At 43.3% G+C, this 16,800-nt stretch overlaps 1 protein-coding gene across 2 annotated transcripts in view; it reads left to right on the top strand.

The window, feature by feature from the left end:
* LOC142804125 (uncharacterized) overlaps nucleotides 1-16,800 on the top strand; it is a 283,131-nt gene that overhangs the window by 242,884 nt on the left and 23,447 nt on the right. The window lies entirely within an intron of this gene.

Genomic DNA, 16,800 nt, shown 5'->3' with positions numbered 1-16,800 from the left:
TATTACCTATGTTATTAACAATAGCAACCATATGCTAGGGTACCTACGACGCAACTTTAGCCGTGCCCCTCCAGCCGTGAAACGAACAATGTATAAAACACTAGTTCGTCCAAAACTCGAATATGCATGCTCCATTTGGGACCCTTTTCAACTGAACTTGACTGACTCGCTTGAAATGGTACAGAATAACGCAGCACGCTTCATTCTATCTAACTACCATCGTACTAGCAGTGTTACGTCAATGAAACACAGCCTTTCACTACAGTCACTTGAATCACGTCGCAAAGCATCTCGTCTCATACCTTTTCACAAGATATTCAGTCATCCACTTTTGAAAACTCAGTTCATTACCACTCCTGCCTATTACTCAGCTCGTTTACATCATCAACATCAGGTACACGTCATTAGCTGCCGCACTAACACTTTCCATCATTCTTTCGTACCACGTACATCCAACGACTGGAACCACCTTCCCTCGGACATAGTTACCATGTCAAATCGTAACTTGTTTTCTTCTACAATACAGGAGTACTTACGTGATGACGCGTGAAGTGTATATTGTGTATTTATATTATTGTACTCTGTTTGCCCCATGTTTCTGATGATACTTACACACACATTCAGTGTATTGCCTAACATCATATTTACATGTCTTGTAATCTTTATTATTTTGATGCTACTATGTTTGCTCTTGTTTACAGTTTATTATTTATTTGTACCCCACTCCCCTCTGTAAAGCTATGTGCGATTGAGGGTAAAATAAATGCAATAAATGAAATGAAATAAAATGAAATGAAGTATACACATTACAATGTGATGTAATCTCTTCCGCTATACTTTCCTTGGCATTATTGTCTGTTATATCTCATTATATATATATATATATATATATATATATATATATATATATATATATATATATATATATATATATTCGCTTTTGCAGCCATTATAACAATAGTAGCTTTATTTCTAGCAGAAAGCTTCAGCTTCATTGACAGGTTTTCGCAATTGTAGGCTGTATTGCCTTTCATTAAAATTGAACAGTTTGAAGATTAGAATCGTCACCAGCACAAAACTGTGCTAAAGAAACCAAAGGAAGCCAAAAAGTAAAACATGCGCTAAAATGACGTTGCAACTGCGGAGTAGTAGAGCAAGCCCAGCTAGTCAAGCACCTGGCAAGAAAACGTCTGATCGATTATAATTTCTGCACATCTTGCACAACTTCCCATCAACGATTTTCCTTTCCGCAACTCTGCATGCACGGGCGATCGTTAGCTGAGACCGCTCCAGCTCTTCTCAGTCAGTCATTCCTCCCGAGCACGCGATTGTGCTCTCTCACTCGGAAATCTGTCGTCACACGCTTTTCGGGCTCAGGCCTATAGCTTCCTGCTGCTTTTCCACTAGGCTGAGTATTAAGTGAGGAAACGTGAAAACACCGTGGCACTCGTTGCTGTACCCCGCTTTTCCTTGCAATACCGCCGTCATTTTCTTTAGGTATGGAGGGTGGGGATGTGCGGGCAGTGTACACTGTCCCAGCTGCATGCTGCAAACTTCTCCGTTCATTCCTCAACGCTTCTGCTTCCGCTCCGCGTCCTTTTATTAATTTTTGCTGCTCAATCCCCTGCTGCGTAAGCAAAGTTGCCGACGTGCCGCACCCAAAATCCCCTTTCACCCGTCGAAATTCTCATCAGAGGACGTCACTTCAATGTCGAGAAGGCGGTTACGGGGCGCAACGCATCCTTACTTGTTCTGGCATCGATTGTCGCTTATTTGCGAGGTTTGCAAATTTCGCGCTATTGCGCTTGGGTCGTCACTTGCAGGAATGTTTTGAATGTGTATCGGAGCAATTTTTTTCGTCACTCTAGACGGGACGAGCAGCACAGAATGTGTGCGTTCCACATTCGACCCCGACGCGCATTGAACTCCTATATTAGTAAGGACACACGGTGTACCTGACCGAAAACAAAGTGCTTGAGTTGAGAAAACAAAGTGTTTGAGTGTTGTGTGAGAGCATTAACTGTACTAGCGAAGGATTGTATACTGATAGGCGCTGCAGCTGTTAAGGAGTTAAAGAATTGAAGACCCCAAGTGTCTTGGCTGCCCAATAAAAAGCTCATTGAAGTTGGCTTCGAGATCTTGCCTTTACATTGACGTAAAGCCGAACTCGCAACCAGCGTAGTACCCCTAGCCTTAATACGACAGGGATGAAAATCAGCGCCTACAGACGTGTTGTACTCGCAGCATTGAAAGTTAACTTACGGCCCTGATGAGGCTGACATTAGACGCTAGCTGGCTCGGCCCCTAAGTGGAGTGTTTTTCGTGCACAGTGATGACTGAGACAGTTACATAGAATATGGAAAGACACTCATTGAAGTAGATCTTCGTTTTGGCGGTGAATCAGAAGTTTCCTTACGGGATTGATTGGCACAGACCAAATTTATTAAGCACACAGCTGTGGGCCATTTCTCATCCCTAGACTCCCGACACCAGTTAAGGTATTGCACAACTTGGCTCGAAAGCTTTTATTTTTGCGTTTTTAAAGATGCAGAAACAGGTCGTGCTATAGACGCTACGATTACGCTAAGCCCGATTTAGTACTTGTCATTCTGCATAAAAAGCGCATTCTGTGCTTCTAATACAAAATCTTCACTTGCAAGCAGCCTTTGGTTTTTTTCCGCTTTGGCTTCGAGAGCACTCTATCTAGCGGTGTTTTGACCGATCCAAGTTTAGGGTCAGATTCTCCTCATCATTCAATAGTTGCCAAGCAAAAGCAAAACCGGCAGCTCCCTTTTCACTTTGTGCATGCTTACTTTTAAGAATACGCGCATTGTTAAGTGTGCATCAGTGCAGCCAGAAAGAGTGTGCTACTTTCAGTGGCATAGTATATATAGTCTACGTAAGCCGGCTGCATCGTAACGTCGAGCAACCAGGTACAAAAAAAAAAGCTTCAACCTATCATTTTATAACACCATGCGTTAGCCAAACAGGAAATCTTGTTACACTTTTTTTAAATATTCATAATGGCACACTATAGTTCTTTCGGCATATACTGCAGGAAAAGCTGTTATGAGAAAACAACTCGGGTCACGCACCGCCGTATAGTTGTCAGCCGCCACCACTTCCGCAGGTTTCCGTAACCACAGCGCACGAAATCAGAAAAAAAACTAGTACCATTGAACAGTGGCTCTCGAGCCTGGGTCCGCGGGGTGCCAGCCCAGTATTCTACCACTGAGTCACGCCAGCGCTTGGCAAGCTTGCCTTAGGCAGGCTTGACGTCGGGAAAGCATACGTGCTACTACACTTAAAAAGCGTTTTAAAACTGTGAAAAAACAACCAGTCGTAGCTCAATGCGAATAGCGTATCCAGTGGGCCGTCCAACGCTCCAACCCATCACAAAAACTTGTTTTTGTTCTACTATTAAGTGTGGTGGATGCTCGCTTCAGGCGTAATTCCTCATCGTTGTCAGCCACTGCATGAACAATAGGAACAAAATGCCTTGCAAGTGCTTAGCGCATACCATGCGTCTCAGAAAAATGAAGAAAAATAGCATAACGAATGCCGCCGTACTACCAAAAAATTTTTACTATCAATTCCGTAGTGCGCATCGTGCAAGTGTGCTTGCAGCAGTTACCGAAAGCGTGCTTAAAAAAGGCTCTGAAAGGCCGCTCTTCTAGCTTTCGCTGTAACAGTGCTGCGCCTTCCGCACAGGCCTAGTGTTTTCTGCATCGCAGGCCGGGCGTTTTTTTTTTTTTTTTTGCATTCAAGTTCAGATATACGCCGCAATGCGACGCCACACATTGAGTCAGCGTGTATAATTTTAATTGGTGAATAGCGTTTACGATGACGTCGACGCCTTCCTGATTAGTCCCTGTCCTATGATTTAACGTATAAATAACGAGGCATAGCATACCCCCACATATATAACGGCAGGCTTCGAGGAATGTTAATGAACAGACTAACAAGTTCTTGCAAGTTGCTGTACTCGTATCTGCTTAAATGACACTACCATGCACTGGTAACTTATTTCTCACTTTCACACGCTGCACTTGGAAGACGGCACGCCACGCAACTTGATGTGTTATGGATGCGGAAATGTTGTAGGCCCATGTGCTCATATTTGGGTGCACGCTAGAGAACCTCAGGTGGTCGAAATTTCTGGAGCCCTCTTCTACGGCGTTTTTTGTTACCATATGGTGGTTTGGGGACGTTGAACCCGCATATGAATTAATGAACTTGATATGTCGAAAATTATTGAGCGTTTCTCCATACTTTTAACAAAAGAAATTCTCGAGATAAATAGTGGAGAGAATAATAAATGTATGGAAGTACAGTAAAATTTTCGCGTGCAAGAATAGCTGCCGTTTTTTACCAAGGCGTAGATTTCGCCGACAGGCCGCTCAGTTCGCACCTGTTGCCATGGCTGGAATTTCCTTTCTGGTTCTTCTGCTTGAATTCGCCTAATCAAAAGCTTCACTGTTCGCTCGCGACTCTGCTTACCGCACTCATTGCTCTTAAGAGCTCGTGACGCTCTCTCAATTTGTTTTTTTTTGCAATATGAGAAAGCGAATGCGAGGTAAGATTTCATTCTCAGTTTGAAGTGATGCCGATTATTGCACAAAGTTTGATTTTGATATTCCTCTCTTGCTCTCTTACAGGACAAAAATTTTAACGTAAGCAATGCCTGTTTGCCTTCATTTCTACAGTTTTGCCATGCTTTGTCGCTACGTTGTGTGCTTTTTGCTTGTTCTTATTTCAAATTTGTGCAGTATAGTAGTCGTATATGCAAGACTAATTATTGTTCGGCTAAAATATACCTAAATAGGCACCTGAGGTGGAAGTCGTGGTATGCTCTAGGTATTGCAGATAGGAGAACTAACAGCCACGCCAGGTAGCGTCAATGGAACCTGGATTGACTCTTCCCGCTCGGAATGCAACAGACACAACTGAAAAGCGCTCTCCGCGCGAGCTTGCTTGGCATCCGAGCGTGTTATACTTGGTGTCGTGCGAACTCAGATAATGAAAGCGCTTATTATCCATATGCGAAAGAAACGGGGAGGGTCTTTATCCCAGGACACTTAAGTCAACCGCTGCGACTGACCGGGCTCACAGAAGGAGCGCCCGACAGACCTCGGAGGTGTCGTTGAGAAAGATGTCTTTCTTCTCCCTGCTCTCCATAGTGTGCGGACAAACCAAATGATTGACGGCAGGGGAGTGAAGTAGGCAGTGGTGCACTAAACGGTGATGTGAAAGGTTGAGGTGATAGCGCCACATCTTGGATAGGCACCAGTATTATGACTCGAGTATATTTTATCCTTAAGAGTAGGGTGTCGTGAAATTGCACGTGACACACAAGCAAAACGTGTAGGGTGGTCTCTACCGCAGTTTTCGGAGCTCCCTTGGAGAATCAGATAACGAGAAATTTTCTCGGGACTGCTCGGTAAAGTAGAAATAGCATAGCTGAGGAAGCTGACATCCTTTCATCGAAGGTTGTTTCCTTGATGCAAGGTATTTTGGTTGACATTTCAGTTGTGCTTGTAGCTTAAGCGCTTACATAATTTAAAAAAGAAAAGCAGCTTGGAGACCCCTTCGGGGCACCTCATACGGACGGGCCTACAGTCCTACGCACAGCACGTCCCGTTACAAGAGTATTCGCTCCAAATCAGCGGATTCTTTCTGAAGAAATGACAAGTGACTACAGCTAAGTTCCTCTCTGACCACGCTTGAGTTATTATACTCCTAGCAAAAAAAAATAGGAGTTTACCTTAGCTAGCACTTTATAATGCGTTCTTTATCCTTGTGGTGTTAGAGAGATGTGGCAGTCCCTATAAACTACCAGTTTCCGTGTGTCGAATAGTGTAAGTTACTAGTGAGTAATTTTGAGCTCTTTGAGACAGGTAATCGAGCAGAAGAGTGTGTCTCTGTGCTGAAGCACCGCAATAATTAAAGTAACGAAGCACCACCTGTGCGAGCAATCTTCATCAAGTGTTCGCATTTCCATATACAGTTTGATATGTGCCAGCATTAGCATTCCAAAATGATATATTTGTAAAAGCATTTAATAAAAACAATTTGCCAATCGCTATGCCTGCACTTGTAAATGATTATTTATTGATTTATTACCTCATTTATACTGGTAGTTATTTCATAAGCGTAAGCTTCAGATGTGTTTATAAAACACGTGCGAATCGTTTTTTCCTTGTTTTAACACATCTCTCGTGTATTATCTTTCCATTTTTTATCCTCGGTACCCTCTTAGATATCCTCATACGAGGTAAGCTGAATAACACTTTCTCTCCGTTCGCGTTCACTGTTCTCAAGTGATCGTAAATGAATGTACTGCACCTAGGTTCTTTCGTGGGTTTGCCTTGGAAGCTATGACACTGAGAAAGGGCATGGTGCTTTCATGTTTGTTTTTTTTTGACACAATGTGTAATCCTTCGTGTTGTGGCACACCCGCACTATCGCGTACAGCGCCACGGATCCCGAGTGGTGTGCTCAGTGCACTCCCACTCACAGCACCCGGACCACGCGTAGATCCACGCACGGTAGACATACACTCCGCTGCTCTCCTACCCACGTCTGTCTATAGGCGACGTACAGCCGCGGACGCGTCTGTGTGGAGCACGCGAGCAGCCGGTTTTCGCCCGGCGGCGAGAAAGCATGACGCACTTTTGGGCTCTGAAGGAGCATGGGTGGTCAGGCTGACTGCGTCGGAGCCCGATACTCTCTCAAGGTTTCGTGCCGCAGAGCAAAAACCGACGGCTCACGTCAGTTTTTCAATTCAGACGTGGCCGCGGCTGTACGTCGCGTTCCTATACTACAGATTATACGTCCCTTGCTTTCCGTTTGTTGCACTATCCCCCGTTTCTAATACTCTCTCTTAGTCTACAGCATGAAAACACAGAAACAAAGCAATTCATCTTGTTCTCCTCGTTTCAGCGTCACGGACACGGTTTGATAACACCACTGTTTGTTATAAGATCAGTATTGATCATGCCTATAAAACACACGATCTTCTATCGAATTCTCTGGCTTAGCTTCTTCTGCTGGCAAGAATAATTTGAAAGCTTTGAGGCAGTATTGTAGCATTTGCGTTGCCAAACAAGAGAGAGAGGTAAAAATGAAAAGGCCGGGATCTTAACCAAGCTTTATCTCGGTTCACTACCGGACCCTAGGGGTGGGGGAGAGAGGGAATAATACATAAACGTCAGAGAGGACACAGACGTAAGTAAGAGGTCGATAAACCACCGGTTGTATCTGTGACCCGGTTGATGTCATCGCTTCATCTTTTGAACAAGACAATTTGTTATACACGTGAGCTACCACGTAGTTAAAAACACGCGCACTTAATTTGATGCAGCTACCACCAGCACGAACATGAAGTCATGTTCGTGTCCACTGCAGTACATATTTAACGTGGACGAAGCAACCTGTCCGTAACTATGTTTTACAGCAAATCTCTGCACGACTAGCCTGTCTGTGTAGGAGAGTCGATATCTGGACCAGCTGGTTCGTATTACTTGAAGAAAACGAGGAGAAGCCTATCACGCTAGGAAAAAGCTGACGCACACACCGATGCGACTTAAAATTGTGTCGGTGTGTGTACAAAGACTGCTATAGCACAAGTACGTTCCGTGGAAACTGGGCAACGCCCACCACTTACCTACTGGTCCACTAAATATTTAAGGTAGTAACGGGCGGCAGGCGCCTATCAGAATCGGGCCCGAACGCAACACGCATGCTGCAAGGCAGACACGACGATTGCATATCGTGGCCAAAATAACATAAAATAATAAATAAATAGAAATATGTATAAATAAATAATTTCTCGTGCTTCTGAACTGCGAAACCTTGTAGAAGCAGACACTTAACTTGAAAGGAAGTTTCCACACAGGCATTTTGTATTCAGGTGCAGGATGTCCTAAGAGCAGGTTTCCGAATTCTGTGCCAACTACACATATGTGTCTTAAGCTAAAGAACTTCGCCAGTCATTCTTAATTGCAGAGCGAAACGACTGTTCTGCACTTTTAAACCTTCGCACTACAATGCAACGCATATGATGCGTAAGTTATTTAAGAGTACAACACATAAAGAAACATTTGAGCTTCAAGTAGCTGTTAGACTGAACGAAGCGCCCACTGATCTCTGACATTGAGTTCTTTCGCTCGAAAGGTATAGGTCGCTCAGACCCAGTCACAACTTTAAAATGGAGCAGAGGCTGCTGAGAAAACGATCAAATTGATTATTGAAGCTGCAGCGACCAAACCTCGAAGCGAAACGTGAGAGCAGGAGGACATAATACTAGATATATATTTCAAAGGCTAATAAATAATGGGCCCACCGTAGAAGGCTATGACACGCACAAACAATGCAAAAGTTGGGAACAAAAGCAATAACAACAGAGTAACAATAAAGACAAGAGGCGTTTCTCGTTTACGTCCGCGAAACAATTTGTACAGAGGCATCACAAAAGGCGGCATACTTATCATATCTTGATAAAGAAACGTTGCTTTCGAATAAGAAATATCGTGATTATGTGGGCTATTGTGATGCGTATACAGTAACTTACAAAAATACGCAGCGGCCATTTAAAAACGAATTATTGCGTAAAATCTATTCAAAGCTTTGAAAAATCATTTAGCCCGCATTTTTCTTCGTTTTCGTTGTGTAGTGGTTTCAAAATACAGTGTTACGTTGCACGCCTTACTTCTACATTCTACCTAATGTCTCAAGAAAGCGACTGTCATTCTAAGTGTGGATGTTTTTTTCTGTTTTAATAATATATTTTTTTGAAGTGAACAACCACAAGGTCGCAGGAAGCTTTTCCTTTTTCTTTTTTTTCGCCTTCACTGCACAACACAATGGTGCGAAATTGCGGCGGCCTTTCTTTCGCAGTCGCCGAAGAAAGCATAACCTGCGAATTATGTAAGTCATTCAATTCTTGCGTTTAATGCTAGTCATCTCACAGATCATACAAGAATTCATAAAGAACATATTAAAACGAAAGGGATGCCACAAAAACCCATGTACAATGCCGTTTTACGAAAACAAAACCATCGTGGTCGTCTGAGGAAGCATATACATTGTTACAGGTACACCTTTCGCAGTATTTGCGTTCATTTACGCACATTTATGAATGCTTGAGCTATATTATGTTTGACTGCTCTAAATAATAGTGCAAGAGTATTCCGACGTTAGTTCAACAAGGATAACATGTTTCCGTGTACATCAATATCGTTTCAGCCAACCACTTGCAGCTACAACGATATGTTGTCTGTTTTTTTCTTGGTTGCTTGTGCCTTTTTTGTGTGTGTGTACAGTAGGGTTACATCTAAAAAAGTAACAACAAAATATTGACTTGTTTTTTTAACAGAACCCTATTATTAGTGTAAATATGGCCGCTAATATTTCTTTGCTCACGTGTTAACAATAGTACCTTGTTACTTTTTTTGAGAGTTTGGTTATTAGTGTCATCCTCTTCCTCACTATTATTTTTCTCCTACATGCTCAAACAGAGGTGTGTTCTAGCAAACTGACATTGCTATGCGATTTACTTCAAAGATGTTAGACTTTTGCTTAGTCATCCTGATTAGTCCAGTGTGATGCATTCTACTTGTACTCCAACGAGTTATGTAATGCCCCGACATGGAGTCTTTAAGGAAATAAGTGAAAGTAAAAGCAATGTTTTCAACAAAATCTTTCAGGCGACAAACAAACAAACAAGCTAGGTACATATGAACATATATATAGTCTGTGCATGTTTGCTCGTTGCCTTACGGACGCGAAAAGGGCCCTTCACTGTTTCTCGAAAGAAATATTTATGGCGTAATTGGCTCCTCAGAACTGCACTTGCCCTACACATTGTTGTATAATTTCAAAGCGCCAGTGTTACATGCACAAACGTTCGCTTCCCAGCGGAACGGTTGAGGCAACCGCCGAGAACCGGATCCAGGCAAGCACTTGCGAAGGCGATTCACTCATGAATGGGAGGAAACGGGGGGTTACGTTATTGTGTTGTACTTCTGAAGGCGAAGCTCGAGCGTGTTTCATATTCATCATCATCATCATCATCATCAGCCTGACTACGTCCACTGCAGGACAAAGGCCTCTCCCATGTTCCGCCAGTTAACCCGGTCCTGTGCTTGCTGCTGCCAATTTATACCAGCTAACTTCTTAATCTCATCTGCCCACCTAACCTTCTGTCTCCCCCTAACCCGCTTCCCTTCTCTGGGAATCCAGTCAGTTACCCTTAATGACCAGCGGTTATCCTGTCTACGCGCTACATGCCCTGCCCATGTCCATTTCTTCTTCTTGATTTCCGCTATGATATCCTTAACCCCCGTTTGTTCCCTAATCCACTCTGCTCTCTTCTTGTCTCTTAAGGTTACACCTACCATTTTTCTTTCCATTGCTCGCTGCGTCGTCCTCAATTTAAGCTGAACCCTCTTTGTAAGTCTCCAGGTTTCTGCTCCGTAGCTAAGTACCGGCAAGATACAGCTGTTATATACCTTCCTCTTGAGGGATAGTGGCAATCTACCTGTCATAATTTGAGAGTGCTTGCCGAATATGCTCCACCCCATTCTTATTCTTCTAGTTACTTCAATCTCGTGGTTCGGCTCTGCGGTTATTACCTGCCCTAAGTAGACATAGTCTTTTACAACTTCAAGTGCACTATTACCTATCTCGAAGCGCTGCTCCTTGCCGAGGTTGTTGTACATTACTTTCGTTTTCTGCGGATTAATTTTAAGACCCACCTTTCTGCTCTCCTTGTCTAACTCCGTAATCATGAGTTGCAATTCGTCCCCCGAGTTACTCAGCAATGCAATGTCATCGGCGAAGCGCAGGTTACTAAGGTATTCTCCATTGACTCTGATCCCTAACTGTTCCCATTCTAGGCTTCTGAAAACCTCCTGTAAGCACGCGGTAAATAGCATTGGGGAAATTGTGTCCCCCTGCCTTACACCCTTCTTGATTGGTATTCTGTTGCTTTCTTTATGAAGCACTATGGTAGCAGTTGATCCCCTGTAGATTTCTTCCAGAATGTTTATATATACTTCATCTAAAAAAAAAATTCATATTCATGTCATCTTAAATAACCATCATAAACGAGTCAATATCTCAGAAAATCTGACTTCACTGTTGGCAACGTGTCGGTGGACACGAATGGCGATGACCCAAAATAAAAATCACGAATCTAGTGGTAATCAAACACACGCATTTTGCCTGGCAGTCGAGTAGTCTACTACAGAGCCACGAGGCTGCCTAAAGGGGCGCCAAACCATACCCATTATAAAGGGGAGAGGGCAGTTATTTATGTCCCGCATTTACTGCCCTTCATAAAAGTGCTATCTCCTTCTCCACACTTCTCTCTTCAGGAAACGAGTTGAATGTGAGCACTGTGCGTACAGCCAATCAGGGTATTGCGATTTACGACTTCACACTGCTAGCATTACTTGCGCACTCGCAAATGCAGGAAACAAAGTGGATCTGTTTATCGCGTAAAACAGCCATTCGTGACATACCAGATTGGGCATCCGACTGCATGGCAGAGCAAAGTAGAAGACAATTGACAACAGATGTCTCGTATTTCGACAAATCAAGGGCTCATTTAATCTTGACGCTACGTGAGCAAACAGGCGGAGTCACGGATTCTGCCGCAAACACGGGAAATGTCAGGGGGATTAACGCACCCATTCTTTGTATTTTCAGAGCTTATGGCCTTTCAAAACTGCTCCGGAAGAAGAATTTATACGCGTTTAGGCCGGGGGGGGGGGGAAGGGGGTTGAGCAATGTCACTTGTGGTTGCAGGTGGTGGCTATCCCCATTGAACATTATGATAAGCATTACATATTACTTTCATGACTAATGGTGTGAATGGTTGCTTCAACACCAAGAAATAAGCCTAAGATCACTACACCTATCACGTGCACATAAGTAGAACGTATGGCAGGCAGTTGGTTTCGAGAAACTCATGCCTCTGCCCTAGCGTGAGTTATTGCAGACGTTAGGCAGGAAAACAAGCGACCTTTTAGGCTTGGCCACGGAGGAAGAATAGTCAGCAGGGGAAACTCGGCTCCTTTCCGCGCCGCGATTGTGTCACCCCCAGAGCGGCGGCGAACGTCGTGACAGCGTCACCTACAAAACCACGGCCGAACTGCTATGCCGTAGCGTCAGACGAGAGAAGCGTCATTTGCTTGTACGCCTGGGCTCGCTGCTCAGTGTATCAGTATAGCTCCGATACACTCGCTATACGAGACGGCAAATTGCTACGACGAGCTTTAGCTAAGCTAGCCAGATCGGAGACCATACCGCGATAGTTTCGCGAAGCTCTCGACAAGCACTAAACAGGTTCGTTTTCACTCTTTAACCTTCGTAAGCGAGGGTAGAAATATTATTTGTGGGGACATGGCATACAATATGCGGTAATAAAAGAACATACAGCAGGAGCTTTTCGTGATAAATAAAATAAAAAGTAGAAACAAAAAATTTAGAAAAACATTTTTGTCATGAATCTGCTTTCTTCCGAATTTTATTCTATGTTGGAACTTCCAGAAAAGCAATCGTTCATTCCAAGCTACAACAACCAAACGCATAAACCTGAGAACTACGCTGTTTTTCTCCATGTAGCTTGCCTGGGAGTCTGGAGGTCGGTAAAATATTCGCGGAAGATTTCTGAATTTTGAAGAGTATCCTCTACCTTCGCTCGTTTTCCTCTGTTTTTTATTGGGAATTTCAGCAATATTCCGGCCAGTTCTCGGCTTCATTTCTGGGCACGAGTATGTAAAACCTCTACTCAAAAACTTAAGGCGCCACTTCAGCGAGACACTAGATCTTCTGCTGATCCGGGATGTCTGTAAATTTAAACTTAGCGTAGTTTCGCACCTGCCGACCGTTCCGCTGTGGAAATAATTTTCCTGGATGCAGTCACTTCCCTTCCATTGTCTATATCCTCTTAATATAGCGTTGCCCATTCTCGATACTGTTGTTGGTCTGACGAAGCGTTGAAAGGTCAATTTTTTTTTACGCAGAATTGATTCGCAGCTCGTGGCAGTCTCCGCTCTTCTGTTCAAATCAATTGCAGGATGCTCAAACGTGCTTCATCAATGTCTGTCTTTCTTTCGCGCGCAGTAGTTCTATACAATGTTATATCAAAGAATGTGCGAAATCTATCCTCAAGCTACACAATGAAGGACTTTAGACACGAGCCTAGCTACTATTGCACATCGTCGGTATTTTCTTTTTTCCCATTCGACCACTTCATTTCTTATGTTGCCCGCAGAGCATCTGATCCAACATATATAATTTAAAATGCTGGCACTAAGACGTTTTCTTAGCTTCATTTCGTTTTGGCAAACTGAGCCGGTGAATAACTTTCTTAGCTGCATCCAGTAGCATAGTATAGCCGGCGAGAAGTAGATGTAGCAGACGACACTCGGGTGCCATCGGAGACCGTGGGCGCGCGCGTTCTCCACCCGCGGCGGAAAACGAATAGTTCTGTGCGTCGACGCAAGTATCGCTGCGTGCACGTTCGAAAAGTTCAGTTCAAAAAGTTCAGTTCGGACTGGAACGGTGGATATGTGTGTTTTTTGAGCGCTCCCGATCAACTGCGCAGATAAGTGGTTTTGCTTACTCTGAACTTGCCTTTATAATTGTTAAGGCAGCAGTTAAAATATTTGTAGCATATATTACATTGTATGGCTTTTTCGGGGGTCAGTTACCAAGTATATACTAGTTTGTGTGTGTTTGTTTGTTTTTGTTTTTTCCTCTTGCCTCCCGTGGGGGAAGTGCACGTACACTGAACACGCGAATTTTCGTAGTATAGCTTAGACTTTCTTTTTTTTGTAGGGCAGGGTTTGTCGTATGCCGTGTTTTGTGATTATCAAGTGGGACAATTCATAAGGACAGTTGGTGGCAAAAAGACTTCGTTAAAAAGGCTGTAAATGTACAGGATGCGGGGTGGACTTGAAACTGGGCCTAAGTGCAGACGCGAATGAAGAGGACACTGACGCAGAGTGTACACATTGTGAGGTTGAGTAACATATGGAGAAAATTATGGCTGCCCAGAGTGACCTGCGAAAACAGCATATAACCATGACTGCCAATAAGCAAACTGCGTATAACCAAACTGCGTATAACCAGGACACGGAAGATCTGAGGGATTGATAGACATCAGTGGTAAAGAGAAAGATAGGTCAAATTTGAAGTTCAGGGGAATATAACCGGTAATCATGATTTTTAATCATAACAAAGGCAGTGACCATAAGATACAGGAAATCATGCAAGAAATAGTGAATAAATACAAATGATTGGGCGTAAGAATAGAATACGGGGCTTAGTACCTAAGGGAGCACGAAAGATCCATAATGACTATGGGCATCAGGAAGGCAGCTGTAATGAAAAATAGGGCACTGTGGAACCACAATAGGTATTAGGTTGTGAGAGGAATTTGGAAAGGTGTCATGGTGCCGCGTTTGACGTTCGGCATTGCGGTCTTGTGCGTGAAATCAGAAGTTCAAAGAAGATTAGAAATTAAACGACGTGGCATAGGCAGACTTGCTTTGGGAGCACACGGGAATACCCCAAATGAGGGGGTACAGGAAGACAAGCCATGAACATTGTTTTAGTGCAGGGAAGCAAGCAGCAAGTTAGAATTTAAGGAACGATTGAGAAAAATGGGAGAGGAGCCTAAAGGGGGCTAGGAATGTTTTCAGTTACTTGTACATGAAGAATGTCTTTACTCGAAAACCGTCAAGCAAGTATTTAAACCAACAGCAGAATACCAAGCCAAAAGGAAACATCGTTTAGGAAGAAAACGAAAGAAACAGAGAGGGACATGTGGAAGATGAGAACGCTTACGAAATCATCACCGGAGACCTACCGAACTGTTAAGCAGGAAATTTCAAAGGAAACAATAAATCTCTCAACGATAAATCTCGGGGTAGGAAATTTCAAAGGAAACAATAAATCTCTCAACGATAAATCTAGGGGTAGGAAATTTCAAAGGAAACGATAAATCTTTCAACGATAAATCTCGGGGTAGTTCGCTGCTCTTCGAGGCTAGAACGGGAGTATTGCGGACCAAGACGTACCGAGCAAAATACGAAGGCACAGGCATGGTATGTAGTGCGTGTGAAGAAAAGGAGCGAATGGCAGAATATTTGATATTGTTCTGTAAAGGGCTCCACCCTATTGTCGATAATAATGGCCCCGAATTTTTCAAAACATTGGGGTTTAGGGACAGTGAAGGCAACATATACTTTATACGGGTAGAAATAACTAGAAGGAGGCTAACTGATTGGTGGTTACAATCAAGGCGCGAGTGAAATTCAATCCTCAAACACACAGAGACAGTACTTAACTTTGTGGCTATGTGGCGTGAGCCACTTCCTGATCTAAAAGGCACAGCCGGATACATCCATCCATTCAACCTCCTCTCCCGGGCTGACATTATGACGGCGCACACTCCCGCAGGCACTTACCCCGAGTTTCGCCTTCTGTCTTTCTTGCTTCGTGGACTTGGCCCACTTCGAAAATAAAAGCGACTGAAGTATCTACTCGGACAATGCTTCGCAACAAATTAATTTCTAGAAAACACGGGTTCTCGCGAAATTTTCACTGTTCTATTTTTTTCATTTTCAATTTCCTATATGAAACAACAAAACTTTAGGTACTTCAAACAAACAGTAAGTGTTTCTTTAGGTCGCTTACGTGTCCCGTGTTTTGTTTTAGGTTGCATCAACTCAATACGAAGTAGCAGGTCATTCACGGTCGAGTCTAACACGATAGAATAAGGCGTTCAGCTTAACTATGAGATTGCAAATGTGAAACATCTTGAATAAATATACCGGGCTACCTTCGAGCTGTTTCCTTCGGTCAGCCCACAGCAAGAGTTTTCCAAGCTGCACATCGGACCAAATATTCTACTGATATACTTTAAATATATTTCATAAGGCATAAAGCTATACTAAAACTGAAGTGTGAAATAAGTGATTACCGAGCAAGAGATTCTATCAAACCTGCGGCAGCTACACTGTGTTTGACTCTCTTATCACGAGCAGTGACCCATCTGCTAATGAATGTTAACTCATGTTGGCGGCATACTCTCTTAAGAATATGTTATAAATATGCTCTAATACTAAACGACAACCTAATACCCGTGCCACACGGGCCTAGAAAATGACATTTGGTAGCGAAGGCATTCAGTTTCCGATTGACATTTTTTTCGGTGGCGCTGCTACACGTCCAAAGCGAATGACATTTAACTTGATGATGTCGATCGCAGCACCTTTCTCGTGAGGATCGGGTGAGTAGCAATAAAAAAATAAAGAAGCGTTTACAAGCTTCGTGCACATCCGATAATATGTAAAAGTATAAATTAGCATATAACGCAGCCGTTCGATTTCGTTCGTTATTTTGTTTCAAGACGTTGCAACCGACCGTGTAGCAACTTAAGCCAAAGCTAGTCAGATCCACAGCGTAAAAAAAAAATGGCGCCTGGCTCATTTATTTTACAGCGCCTACCAGTCGAAGAGAAATTTTAAACAGTTGTTTGAGTGATTATTGCAAATAAAATACGCAATAAGTTTCCTACCAGTCGAATCAAACGTCGTTTTATACAATTACTTCATCAGGTGTGCCGTCGAGAGTACTCATTTCTCAGTCGAATGAGTTCTGGCGATGGAATTAGGTGACGAATGTCATTTGGGCGAATGTCATTTTGTTCATCCGTGTGGCACCGCGCGAATGACCTTTAATCTGAAGCCATTAGGAGGTAAATGCCATTTTCTCTGCCCGTGT

This window comes from Rhipicephalus microplus, chromosome 3, assembly GCF_043290135.1.
Source record: "Rhipicephalus microplus isolate Deutch F79 chromosome 3, USDA_Rmic, whole genome shotgun sequence".
In the NCBI taxonomy this organism is placed as follows: Eukaryota; Metazoa; Arthropoda; class Arachnida; order Ixodida; family Ixodidae; genus Rhipicephalus; species Rhipicephalus microplus.
The sequence above is the reverse complement of the archived record's forward strand: the minus strand, read 5'-3'. Positions and strand labels throughout refer to the sequence as shown.